General features: G+C 45.4%; 1 long non-coding RNA gene across 1 annotated transcript; it reads right to left on the bottom strand.

The window, feature by feature from the left end:
• Positions 1-2,934: 2,934 nt before the first annotated feature.
• On the bottom strand, positions 2,935-4,548 carry LOC311033289. Its single transcript, XR_014599250.1, has 6 exons — positions 4,496-4,548; positions 4,008-4,065; positions 3,763-3,824; positions 3,569-3,667; positions 3,357-3,475; positions 2,935-3,220 (listed from the first exon to the last, which is right to left on the bottom strand). It is a non-coding gene; the product is annotated as an uncharacterized lncRNA (long non-coding RNA).
• Between the last annotated feature and the right edge of the window lie 8,441 nt (positions 4,549-12,989).

Genomic DNA, 12,989 nt, shown 5'->3' with positions numbered 1-12,989 from the left:
AGATGTTCAATAGGATTTATATCAGGGCTCATAGAAGGCCACTTCAGAATAGTCCAATGTCTTGCTCTTAGCCATTCTTGGGTGTTTTTAGCTGTGTGTTTTGGGTCATTATCTTGTTGGAGGACCCATGACCTGCGACTGAGACCAAGCTTTCTGACACTAGGCAGCACATTTCTCTCCAGAATGCCTTGATAGTCTTGAGATTTCATTGTACCCTGCACAGATTTAAGACACCCTGTGCCAGATGCAGCAAAGCAGCCCCAGAACATAACTGAGCCTCCTCCATGTTTCACAGTAGGGACGGTGTTCTTTTCTTGGTATGCTTCATTTTTGCGTCTGTGAACATAGAGCTGATGTGCCTTGCCAAAAAGCTCCAGTTTTGTCTCATCTGTCCATAGGACATTCTCCCAGAAGCTTTGTGGCTTGTCAATATGCATTTTGGCAAATTCCAGTCTCGCTTTTTTATGATTTGCTTTCAACAGTGGTGTCCTCCTTGGTCGTCTCCCATGAAGTCCACTTTGGCTCAAACAACGACGGATGGTGCGATCTGACACTGATGTACCTTGACCTTGGAGTTCACCTTTAATTTCTTTGGAGGTTGTTCTGGGCTCTTTGGTTACCATTCTTAATATCCGTCTCTTCATTTTGTTCATCAATTTTCCTCCTGCGGCCACGTCCAGGGAGGTTGGCTACAGTCCCATGGACCTTAAACTTTTGAATAATATGTGCAACTGTAGTCACAGGAACATCAAGCTGCTTGGAGATGGTCTTATAGCCTATACCTTTTACATGCCTGTCTATAATTTTCTTTCTAATCTCCTGAGACAACTCTTTCCTTCGCTTCCTGTGGTCCATGTTCAGTGTGGTACACACCATGTCACCAAACAGCACAGTGACTACTTTTCACCCTTTAAATAGGCAGACTGACTGATTACAAGTTCGAAGACACCTGTGATGCTAATTAGAGGACACACCTTAGTTTTTACATTTCCCTATGGTCAAATTATTTTCAATCTTTTCTAGGGGTACCATCATTTTTGTCCAGGCCTGTTTAATTCGTTTGTTTTTTTAAATGATTCTGTTGAACCACAATTCAAAAGCAATGTCTGATTTTCATTGGTTAATTTTCAGTAAATCTTTATTTATTATTACTTTTGTCAGTTTCAAGTTATTTCAGTGACCATTGTGGGTTTTTCTTTCATTAACAGAGGGGTACCAACAATTTTGTCCACGTGTGTATGTATAACTCTGTTTTGAATCACTGTATTTTCCCAATTGGACTGGAGTACCATAGGGCGGTCGCCTGTAGGCAGAGGGGCCGTGAGAGAATTTCCCTGCCCGAATGTAAAGATGGATACTGAAGTTGCTAAGAAGCTGCCTGACAGGATTTTCGCTCTCACACTCCACAAAATTTAACTAATGATTATGCTTGAGATAAGCATAAACAGGAGGGAATGTTATAAGAATTTTGTATAACCTCATGTCTTAAAGTTTTCAGGTTACAGCTTTATGTGTTGAACTGTTTATTACTTTAGTATCCCCATGGCTGACCTAAATGTTATCAGAGGCCTGGTAGTCATGATGTCTTGTTCTACATGAAGGTTAACTGTCAGTGACGCGTTATCTCCTGTGCCTTTAAAAGACAGTCACAAAAGTGATTTCAGCACTTCCTCTGTAGCATCCTCACACGTTGTCCTCAACTGCTCCTCTTGTACAAGATTAAAGTCAGACGTCGACTTTACTTATGTCTCCGATCTCCTCCTTGGGTGAATTTATTTGTTTACGGAAAAATTATTTTAACAGTCCTCCAATCAGAAGATTGGCGGTTTGATACCTGGCTCCTCCAGTCTACATGCTGAAGTGTCCTTGGGCAAGCTACTGAACCTTTTGTGCTTGAGGGAAGTTAACCTACTCATCAAATCCTGGATGTCTTTCAGTATGTCTGCGTGGACACTTTCTCCTCCTGGCTGCTTGTACAGCCCTTTTTGGGGATTACGACTTGGCAGGGGGAGTCAGGCGAAGATGAGCACAGGGTGAATTTCATCCTCAAAATCCATCAAAAGGTTCACCCTCCTATCCTTATCTCATTTTGGCAAGGTAGCTTTTAGCGTGTAGTTTGCGTACATTGGCCAAATGTGGTTGCGGTTCTCAAAATGGATATTCTTCTAAAAAATGGTATGTCTGTATTAGACTCGTATTTTTAGTCTGCTTTTCTCATAAACACCAGTTCTTTTGTTTGCTATCTTATAGTTTCTACTTATTTAGAGCCACTGGTGCTGTGACTTAGCTGGAACCTCACACTGCATGAAAAGTCGGATTTTCGTCCCTGTAAACGCCCGAAAATCTCCCTAATTTTCGGGAGTTAACGACAATTTACAGGCTGCGAACGCCGCGTTCGTCTGTGCCGAAAATTGTCGGAAACGAACCACAGCGAAGGCTCTAATTAGCATATGAATAGCGGCGAAACCCCGCCTGGCCAGAGATGGCTTGAATATCCTCACTCAGGATTGGATGAAACCACTAGTTTTAAACAAGTATAATCGCTCGTGATTGGTTGGCAGATCTGGTCATTATAAATGTAAAGCCAACCCACGTTGGTAGATCTGTCACTATTGGTCAACCTGATGAGTCATTATAAATGTAAACCCCACCCCCGTTGGCAGATGTGTTACTATTGGTCACACTGGGTCTTTTAAACAAGAATAATCATATATAATATACATATATACATATATATATATATATATATATACACACACACACATATATATATATATATATACATATGTTTATATATATATATATATATATGTATATTTATATATATATACACATTTATTTTTATTTATTTATATATTTATAAATATAAATATTAATGAATTTATTGAGGAAAGGAAAAATTGCCAGGAGGAAGTATTCAAAGAAAGAGCTTTATTGACAACACAACACACAAATGAACTGGCGACATTCTGTCCGAATTTGGTCAATTTTACAGCCGCCTGCGGTGCGTGGCCCTGTACTTGGGAGTCTTCTCTAATCGCGACTGTAGAGTCGCACAGAGCTCGGTGAGCTCCTGGCTACGAGAGGATGGAGGTCGCACAATCCATCCAGACACCCCGCCAACGACGCCGTCCTCCTCATCAGACATCATGTCTGTGGTGGCGCACTTCCAACGGTCCGCCTCATCGCCAGCAAGCACACTCCGTCTCGCTTCCAGCAGCTGTAACACAATCAATAAAGACAATCAGTACTGCGCGATGCACTGCGCATGGACACAACACATCTATTAATGCACCTGAAAATAGGTTTAGGTAGGTTTGGTCACATTGACCAAAAACGGATCTAATAAGTCTTACCCTCTTTCTCCTGGAACGACTCCGAGCTGACGTCTTCACAGCTTCCGCCTGCGATGCGAGATCAGGCTGTGTGTGTCTGAAGCTCCTGCGTACCGTTTCATAGTATGTCTTACAGGCAGCTGGAAAACAATTAAATGAGTGGTAAGGAAAAAAAAAATTTAAGTCACAGTAAAATTAAAACAAGGAAGAAGAAAACAGTAAAAGTTACTTACACACAATGGCGTCGTAATTCAGCGTCATAGAAATCCGGACTTGCGGACAAAGCTCCGAGCAAGTAAGCGGTCACAGCTTCGTTATGAGGCGAGGTTCGTCTGTGAAAACAAAATGAACAGTTAAGATCGGTATCTACTGTTAACGCATCGATTTCCTTATACAGCAGAATGAAAGCATATTCTTTAAATCGTACCCTTGCTCCGGTTCGTAGCGCCTACAATTCGTCTCCGAGTTGTGAAGACGGCGTACTGCTTCCTGTAAAAGACCAACAACGTACACTTAACAAAGCAACTTAACGTTACACTGGTTCCTCTCTCTTGTTCTTTTACAAGGCTACTATGCTACTTTTAGCTTGGACTATTAGCTTTTAAGCTACTTTTAGCTTGGGCTTGCTTTGCTAATTTTAGCTTAGCTAGCAGTCACCGAACATATTCTTACCGCAATCATCCTGAGAGTCTCCAGCAGTCCTGGGACATCCTGAGAGTCTCCAGCAGTCCTGGATATAAGAATTATAACATTTAAACCACATTTTCTTAAGTGAAGCCTCTCAGAGCAGCATCCCTGCTGCCGGTGAACGTGAACGTCTCCGCCTCGTTCCCCCCACTGAATGAGGCGCCCGGTGTCTGCATCAGTCCCTTTAACGGACAACGGTGCACGGCGTTATTAATCACCGTTAGTAAATATATAACCACGGTTTAACATAAGCACTATATTATTAGTTAACGTCGGTAAAAACGGCACATTTTCCGCTTCGCTTGCGCTCGCTAACCCCTAAATGGTAAATTAGCGTCAGTAGGCTAGCCGGCTGGAAGGACCTTCGATTCGTAACGTTAACGTACAATGCCAACAACAATAAAGTAACGTTCATTATCAATACGATTTAAAAGTCAGCTGGAAACATAAAAGTCATGTTACAGTATACTTACATGTGTACGCGGTTTGTGTCGGGCTGTCGCCAGAATCACCGCAGTCGTCCGCCATTATCCAAAACTTGTGAAGTCAGACGAGCCGCAATGCATTTTGGGAAGTTGAGTAGATTTAGCAAGGTCCGCTGTACTCAGAAATTCTTGCCAATGCAGTATACATCCGGGCATTTCTCGCGTGCACAAATTCACATACTATTGTATGTGAACGCACTACGTACTCAAATTTACATCACAATTAAGTACGAGTAGGACGTTAGTATGGCATTTCTAACACAAGCCTATGATCTATGAACCCATCCTTAGCAGAACTACGACCAGCCATTATAAAGCAGTTTATAGTTGTTAATGTTGTGTCAAAAGGTACTGCATTTAAACATGTTACTGCGCAAGTTTCCTGGCTTCATCCCCATCCGGACAGACATTTTTATGGAAAGCCAATAGAAGTTTGGAGCTTGCAGGGAACAGACACGTCATACCCAGCATCATTTCTGCCTGTTGAGCGCATTGCTGGGAGATGTGTGGTTAACACATCCACTGTGCATTTAAGCACAGAAAGGGTCACTGTAGTCATGCCACTATGCACAGTGGTTGAGCTCTAGGAGACTGTGATGTTGTTTGCATGAATGTACATTTTACCTTTGTGGCAAAGCCTGATTAAAAGTAATTGTTGAAGCAAATTGTTTTGTGTATCTTTGAATGAAGATGAAATTAAGTTATATCTTTGAATGAAGATGAAATGAAGTTAACACCTTTCAGAAAAATGTCACCTGGGGGAAAACTCCCCCTGCTACCCTGATTTGCATTTGTATAGCTCACAGCATTTTCATTTACATGTTCAAGCCTCCCCTAGGATTACGGGGAGGGGGGTCATGGGGGGACAACTGCCAAGCAAGGCCCACGTCAATTCCCGGCAATTTACGTCAGTTTTCGGTGTTTCCTGCAAATTGCCGTTTGCAGTCGTAAACCTGAACTTCCACGTCAATTTACAGGGCCGCTAACTGACGAAAATCCCACTTTTCATGCAGTGTCACGTTGCACCACTTGTATGTTTACTGAAGAACTGTGTAACATTACATGAATAAAATGAATGGCATTGCGGTGGTATTTTGTACATCTCACATCAAGCTGTGACAAAGGTCTCTCTAGCTCTTTTTGTATGACATTTCTTTATGGCAATTGTAAGTTACACACTGGTATTAGTAACTGTTCACAAATTATAATTATTCATACAACAGATAAAATAATTCCACATTAATATATATTTATGAATTACTGTGAACTTGCTACTGTGTCAATGAACTAAAGTGAACACACGGTGTGCTGCAGCGTATCCAAAACGCTGCAGCACGCCTTGTCTTCAATCTACCCAAATTCTCCCATGTGACCCCCCCTCCTCCATGACCTCCACTGGCTCCCTGTTGCAGCCCGCATCCAATTCAAGATGATGGCACTGGCCTTCAAGGCCATCAATGGAACGGCACCCACCTACCTCCAAACACCGGTGAAACCACATGCCCCGACACGAGCACTTCGCTCCTCTACTTCAGCTGGCTGGCTGGTACCACCATCGCTGAAATCGACTCTTCTCTGTTCTGACGCCCCAGTGGTGGAACGAACTCCCAACCAATGTCAGGACAGCAGAGTCACTTGCCATCTTCCAAAAAGGCTCAAGACTCACCTGTTCAGACTTCACCTCGACTCTGCATAACAAGCCCCACTAACAACCAGTGGCGTCGGGGAAGCCCCTAGTGGTAGGAGCCCCACACTGCGCCCAGTGCCCACTTGCCGTTTTATTTATTTACGGAAAGTGTTTTTCAAGGAAAGACGCGCAAAGCGCACCAAAAGGCACTTCTTTGAGCTTTGCGAGGACGAGCGGCTCCAAGACGGGGACTGAGTGTGTATATTATAAACACTGACATCAGCGCCCATGTGTCCGATTGGTTAGAGTGCAGTATAGCAGCCCACCCCGGTTCGAATCCCGGCTGGGATTAAATGCATGCAATATTCCGCGATATTTTCTTAAAAATATAACATAAAAATATGTATGTTCTGTAATGTTTGTATTGGTAAGCCCTTAGTGTTTAATGAACCTACAGTTGCTTAACAGACATGAACAAATATCGACACAAATGAATATGGACACTAATTAGACTATGACATTTATTTCGATAATGATATTCATTATTGCATATACAGCAAATGTAAATGTAACGTAGGCACATAGACTTAATGCGCTGGCCAGCCAGTCAAGGAATGTGGAATTCCGCAGATAAATCTGCAAAGTAAGTGGTAGGCCTATGTTGGTATGTGGGAGGAGCCTCATGTTTGGACTCTGCAGGGGGGCCCCGGATAATTGAGCTACGCCACCGCTAACAACCCCCCCCCACTTCTATGTTCTTACCTATGGCACTTTGATCATAGCACTGTTTTACTGAAGATATCCTTGCTGAACAGCTACTACATTGCTCAGATGAGGACCTAACACTTGTTTCTATTTTTTCGCTCTTACTGTATCAGCAATTATATGTTGTGGTTTCTTTCTTTTGACAGATACTTATTGTAAGTCACTTTGGACAAAAGCATCTGCTAAATGCCCTAAATGTAAATGTAAATGTAAAGATACAACAACTGGTACTCAAAGCTTTACGGAGCTCAAAACTGGCCGCCATCTTACCCAGCTTCTCCAGAGCTGTTTCCTCTCTCTTCCTGGTGAGCTGTGACATCACTTTACAGCCCGCTGAAGTGCCTTGTCACCATGGGAACTTACAGCAATTTGTACTTGAACTTGTCACATGACCACTGAAAACATTATTTCTATGGTGTGAACTAACCAAACCAAGAGAAGATGTACGTCGCCATGAAGTAAACTCCAGGTTTCATGTACAATACAGAGTACAGTAGAGTCAAATCCTCTCCTCCTTTCCCCCAGATTGATGCTTCATGTGAGGGTCAATCTGTGTTCATGTGTCCACCAGGCAAACTTTCTTTGTGGCATTCTCTAGATGGAGTAGCTCCATAACCTTTTCGCTCTGCAAGTACATTACACAGAGCCCCCCTGCACTGTCGTTTTAGGGATTTTGACTTGAGTCCTTAGTGAGTCATCAGCACCATATGCTGAAACAATGTGTTTCTGACCTCCAGGTTGCCAGGCTGCAGCACATTGAAGTATGCAGACTTCTTTATCCATCTCACTTTTGTGGACGCTGTAGAGGAAGGTGCACGTGAATGAGTACACCAAGTACAGTATACATCCACTCTGTGCATCACTCATAGTGGAGCTGATAAGTTAATTTTTTCACTAGCATACTTCACTTTGTGATACAATTATGAATTATAAAAAACATACCTTCTCCATAGCCTAACTAAAAGAAAATCCTGGGTGTCCACTCAAAATTTCAAAAAGGTTTTAGTGAAGGGTGTTTTTGCCTTTGGTAATCTTTTGATCACATTTTTTTTGTCTAACATACCTTAAGTAGTATTTCTGTTAAAGAGGTCATATGGCATGTAAAAACAATGATGGCGTCCAATATGGCAGCCAAAATCATGAAATTTTATTGTCCAAAAATATTTTCAACATAGAAAAATTCTCTTTTATCACACCACACCATCACTACAAATATGTTTACTATAAATATGCATGTCTAAGTTCAGTTTTGCATGTCTAAGTTCAATTTAGGTGGTAGTGCTTTAGTTAGTTTTAGTTTTAAAAGAGTGAATGTCAGCGCACAACCAGGGCACACTGGTGACTTCACTGCTGTGTAACTCAGCATAGGGTTCAGTGTCAGCTAATCTTGCTTTACTAATGCTCTACTTAGCTTTACAAACTCTAAAATGGTAGACTAGTACTAGTTGTAGTGTAGTTTAGTGTCCCAAATGCTGTCTAATAGCCCCATATCAATTAGCTCTTAGGAAGTAATTGGTAGATTTGTGAGACAGCCGCACCTGAATTGACAGGGTGTGCCAGCGCAGGAGAACCAAGCCAAGGGTAAGTGGGGCTATACATGGCTTTTTCATGTACTTACCCGGATGGTCTACAGATCACACGGGACTTAAATGGCATTGGATGAATGATCATGCTAGGTAGGGTGACCGAACCTAGTTGTATCCCATACATCAATGTGCGTATCAGAATAAGGTGGTAAAAGGATAGTCCCTCGGCCTTATGTAAGAACTCATAATGACAAGTACAATCCCAAGCAGAAGGAGGACTGACTGGAGCAAATGTTGTCTTTGCCAGCAAAACAGGAAAAATGAAGGTCTAACTTCTCCCTCAGCCTCAGTACATGAAAATCCAGAACATGATGGGTACGTAATGATTGCAGTCAACGTGCCATTGTTCAAGAAAATTGGTGAAATGCCGCTCATGTTTGACCCATCAAGACTGGAGGAAGGCAGTGGCATAGAGGCAACACTACGTCAAAACATGGCAAAAATACCACAAGAGCTGTAGAGTCATGTTTAACAATGCATAACTTGATCGTGCAAAGAAGCGAAGATCTAAAGTTGAAGGTAGTGAGGCACAAGAAATGAAAGCCAAGCCACGTCGCATGAGCCGTGACAATGAGGATTGCTTTTTTTGTGAAAAAGTAGCACCTGCATCAGATATTTCACAAGTAATGACCATGAATCTCAACAGGAGAGTACATGAGTGTGCTCAAACACTCAATGATGGTAAACTTTTGGCAAAACCAGGTGCAGGTGATGCAATTGCACAAGAGCTGAAATACCATCTTGAATGCCTCGCTAGCCTATATAACAGGGAGAGGTCCCATCTTAGAAATCTTGAGAAAGCACATTCTCACAGTGAAGAAACAGATGTGGTTCTTTCAGAGCTGGTGAAGTACATTGTTGAAAACAGTTTGGGTTCAGATGGTCCTCTTGCAGACATATCTCAGTTATACCAGCAGCGCCTAAAACAATCGGGCATCGTGTCACCCACTGTAAATGCAACAAGGTTGAAAGAAAAGCTGTTAGCAGAAATCCCTGAATTAGAAGCACACAAGAAAGGAAAACGTGGAAAAAGAATACTTGCCTTCCAGAGAGATGTGGCACGAGCCCTATCTCAAGCATCTGACTACTCAGATGCACTTGTCATTGCTAAAGCAGCAAAGATACTGAGGAAAAAAATTCGAGAACATCAGTCCAAGTTTGATGGCACCTTTGGTGAAGGATGCATCAAAGATGCAATACCTCCAAGTCTCATCCAGTTCATTAACATGGTTAAACATGGAGCAGACATGAAGTCACAGTTAAGGTTTGGCTCATCAAAGTCAGACCTGGCTATCGCTATCTTATTTATTAAAGATTTGTACTGGGCTGCTGTCGGTGCTGCGGAGTGCGGAGCTGGCCTGAGTGGGCTGAGACTGAGGCGGCGTCGTTGGACGAGAGCGGGGTTCGGCACACGGGGACGGGTAGTCATACGGTCCGGGGCTCGGCGGGAGAGGCGGGGGTCGAAGCAGAGGCGGGTTGTCAGACGGTCCGGGGGTCGATCAGGTTCTCCTACTAAAATCGGGTCATACACAGGGCTTTTAATTCTCTCGTTCTCTCTCTCAACATCTCCTTACTCTCCACCCCAACGTGTTCTCCGTCGTCTCCTTTTATCCTCTTCTGTCGTCTTGCTGGGATTTCCTCCCAGCCGTGTTCCTCCGCGCAGGTGACTCTGATTGGTAATTGGAACTCCATATATGGTCCGCCGTCACTGCGCTGTGCCTTGGAGGGATAGAGTGAGGTGACAACTGCACCGTGGCTGTCACATGCCACGGCGGTACATAAACATTATTTATTATGCTTCCCGGTTCCCTCCTCCTTACCTCTGTCCCGCGGGCGCCACACACCCCCCCCCCCCCCCCCCCAGCTCCGACCATGTGGGAGGGGCGATCCAGCCGCTCAGGGCGTCCCGACGGGACAGGGCATCCCGACGGGACAGGGCATCCGCATTTCCATGGGCTGAGCCGGACCTGTGGGTGACAATGAGTATGGCTGGAGAGCCAGGAACCATCGGGTTACTCGGGCGTTTGTGTCCTTGTGTCGGGCCATCCACACCAACGGAGCATGATCGGTCACCAGGGTGAACTCCACAGCCCACTTGATCGCCAGACATTCCCGTTCCACGGTTGAATAATTCTTCTCACTGGGTGTCAGTTTGTGGCTGATGTACGTGATTGGGTGTTCCTCACCTTCTTGCACCCCGGTTTCCGACGCGTCGGTTTGGACCAGTAGGGGAAGGGAGAAATCAGGTGTCACCAGCACGGGCGGAGCAGAGGGCGTCCTTCAGTCCCTGGAATGATTTTTCTGCCTCCGGGGTCCACTGGATCCGGTCTGGCTGTTGCTTCTTTGTATACTCCGTGAGGGGGCCTGTGAGAGAGGAGAAGTGAGGGACGAAGCGGCGTTAATAACTGGCTAAGCCCAGGAATGTTCTCACCTGACGCTTGCTCTGGGGGCGGGGCCACTCGCGGATTGTCTCTACCTTCCCCACCTGGGGTTTCACGCAGCACCTGCCGATGGCGAAGCCCAGGTAGTTGGCTTCTTGCAGGCCGAGGTGACACTTCTTGGCGTTGGCGGTGAGCCCCGCCTCCCGCAGAGCCTGGAGTACCGCGCTCAGTTGTTCCAGATGGGTTCCCCACTCCTCCCCATGGATCACGTTGTCGTCCAGGTACGCCGCCGCATATTCCCGGTGGGGCCGGAGTACCTGGTCCATCAAGCGCTGGAATGTGGCGGGGGCCCCGTGTAATCCGAACAGGAGTCGGAGATATTGGAAAAGCCCCTCGGGGGTCACGAAGGCGGTCTTCTCGCGGGCTTCGGGGGAGAGGGGCACCTGCCAATATCCCTTAGACAGGTCGAGGGTGGAAATGAACCTGGCCTTTCCCAGGCGTTCTATCAGCTCAACAGTTTGGGTTCAGTATAGAAAAGGCAGTAGCTGATACCAGTTTCTCCCGTCAAGTTCCATCACTTTCTTCAACATTTTCTTCAGGGCCTGGATAAACCTTTCCACTAAGCCGTCAGTCTGCGGGTGGTATACGGATGTGTGTAACTGTTTAATGCGTAGTAGTTCTCGCGCATCAGTCCAGACATAAAGGGGGTACCTTGATTGGTCAGGATCTCCTCAGGGATGCCGACCTGTGTGAACATCAGTACCAGCTCCTTGGCGATGCCCTTCATAGCCATGGTGCGGAGGGGGATGGCCTCTGGGTAGCGGTTGGCGTAATCCAACATGACCAGGATGTATTGGTACCCGCTACTGCTCTTTCGGAGGGGCCCGACCAGGTCCATCCCTATTCGGCTGATCGGGGTGGTTATAATCAGGAGGGGAATTAAGGGGGCTCTTACATGCGGCCGGGGCGCCACCATCTGGCAGTCGGGGCACTGTCGGCAGTGGTCCTCCACCTACCTCTTCACCCCGATCCAATAGAACCGGCCGACCACCCGTTCGAGGGTCTTTTCTGCCCCCAGGTGGGCGCCGAGGAGGTGGCTGTAGGTCTCCTCCTCTGCTTGCTCGGCTGCAGCGCTAGCAGGGGGTCAGTGGAGTCCCCGGGGCCGGCCTCATTTAGTCCACACAGAGGGTTATCATGGGGCACTCTTCTGGGGGGGGGGGGGGCGGCTTCCTGGCCCCGTCTCGTTTTGCCAGGGAACGCCAGAGGGGGGGAAACAGAGTCTGTCGTCTTGCTGGGATTTCCTCCCAGCCATGTTCCTCCGCGCAAGTGACTCCATATATGGTCCGCCGTCCGTTCACTGCGCTGTGCCTTGGAGGGATAGAGTGAGGTGACAACTGCGCCGTGGCTGTCACATGCCACGGCGGTACATAAACATTATTTATTATGCTTCCTCCTCCTTACCTCTGTCCTGCGGGTGCCACACCTTCTTATTGCTTCTGACAAAGGACTGGTTTCTGTACTTGTCCTGCTAGATCTTAGTACTGCGTTCGACACCATTAACCATGAGATTTTAATATGTAGACTGGAAAATGAATTGGCATCAAAGGAACTGCATTAAGCTGGTTTAAGTCCTATTTATCCAATCGATCTCAGTTTGTGCATGTCAATGAAAAGTCCTCCAGGCACACTGAAGTTGAATACGGTGTTCCTCAAGATTCGGTGCTCGGACCAATTCTTTTCAACTTATATATGCTTCCTTTAGGCAACAGTATTAGAGGACATTATAAACTTCCATTGTTATGCTGATGATACTCAATTATATCTATCAATCAAGCCTGAGGAAACCAGTCAGCTAGTTAAACTCCAGGCATGTGTTGATGACATAAAATCCTGGATGACCTGCAATTTCCTGATGTTAAACTCCGATAAAACGGAAGTTATTGTACTTGGGCCTAAACTCCTCCGAAGCTCGCTGTCTAAAGATATAATGACTATTGATGGGATTGCCATTGCCTCAAATACTACTGTAAGAAACCTTGGAGTTATCTTTGATCAGGACCTGTCCTTTGACTCGCATATTAAACAGACTACAAGGACAGCCTACTTTTACCTGCGTAACATTA

The sequence above is a fragment of the Eutrigla gurnardus genome (genome assembly GCF_963514095.1).
Source record: "Eutrigla gurnardus genome assembly, chromosome: 2".
NCBI lineage: Eukaryota > Metazoa > Chordata > Actinopteri > Perciformes > Triglidae > Eutrigla > Eutrigla gurnardus.
This window is presented reverse-complemented; position numbering and strand designations above follow the sequence as displayed.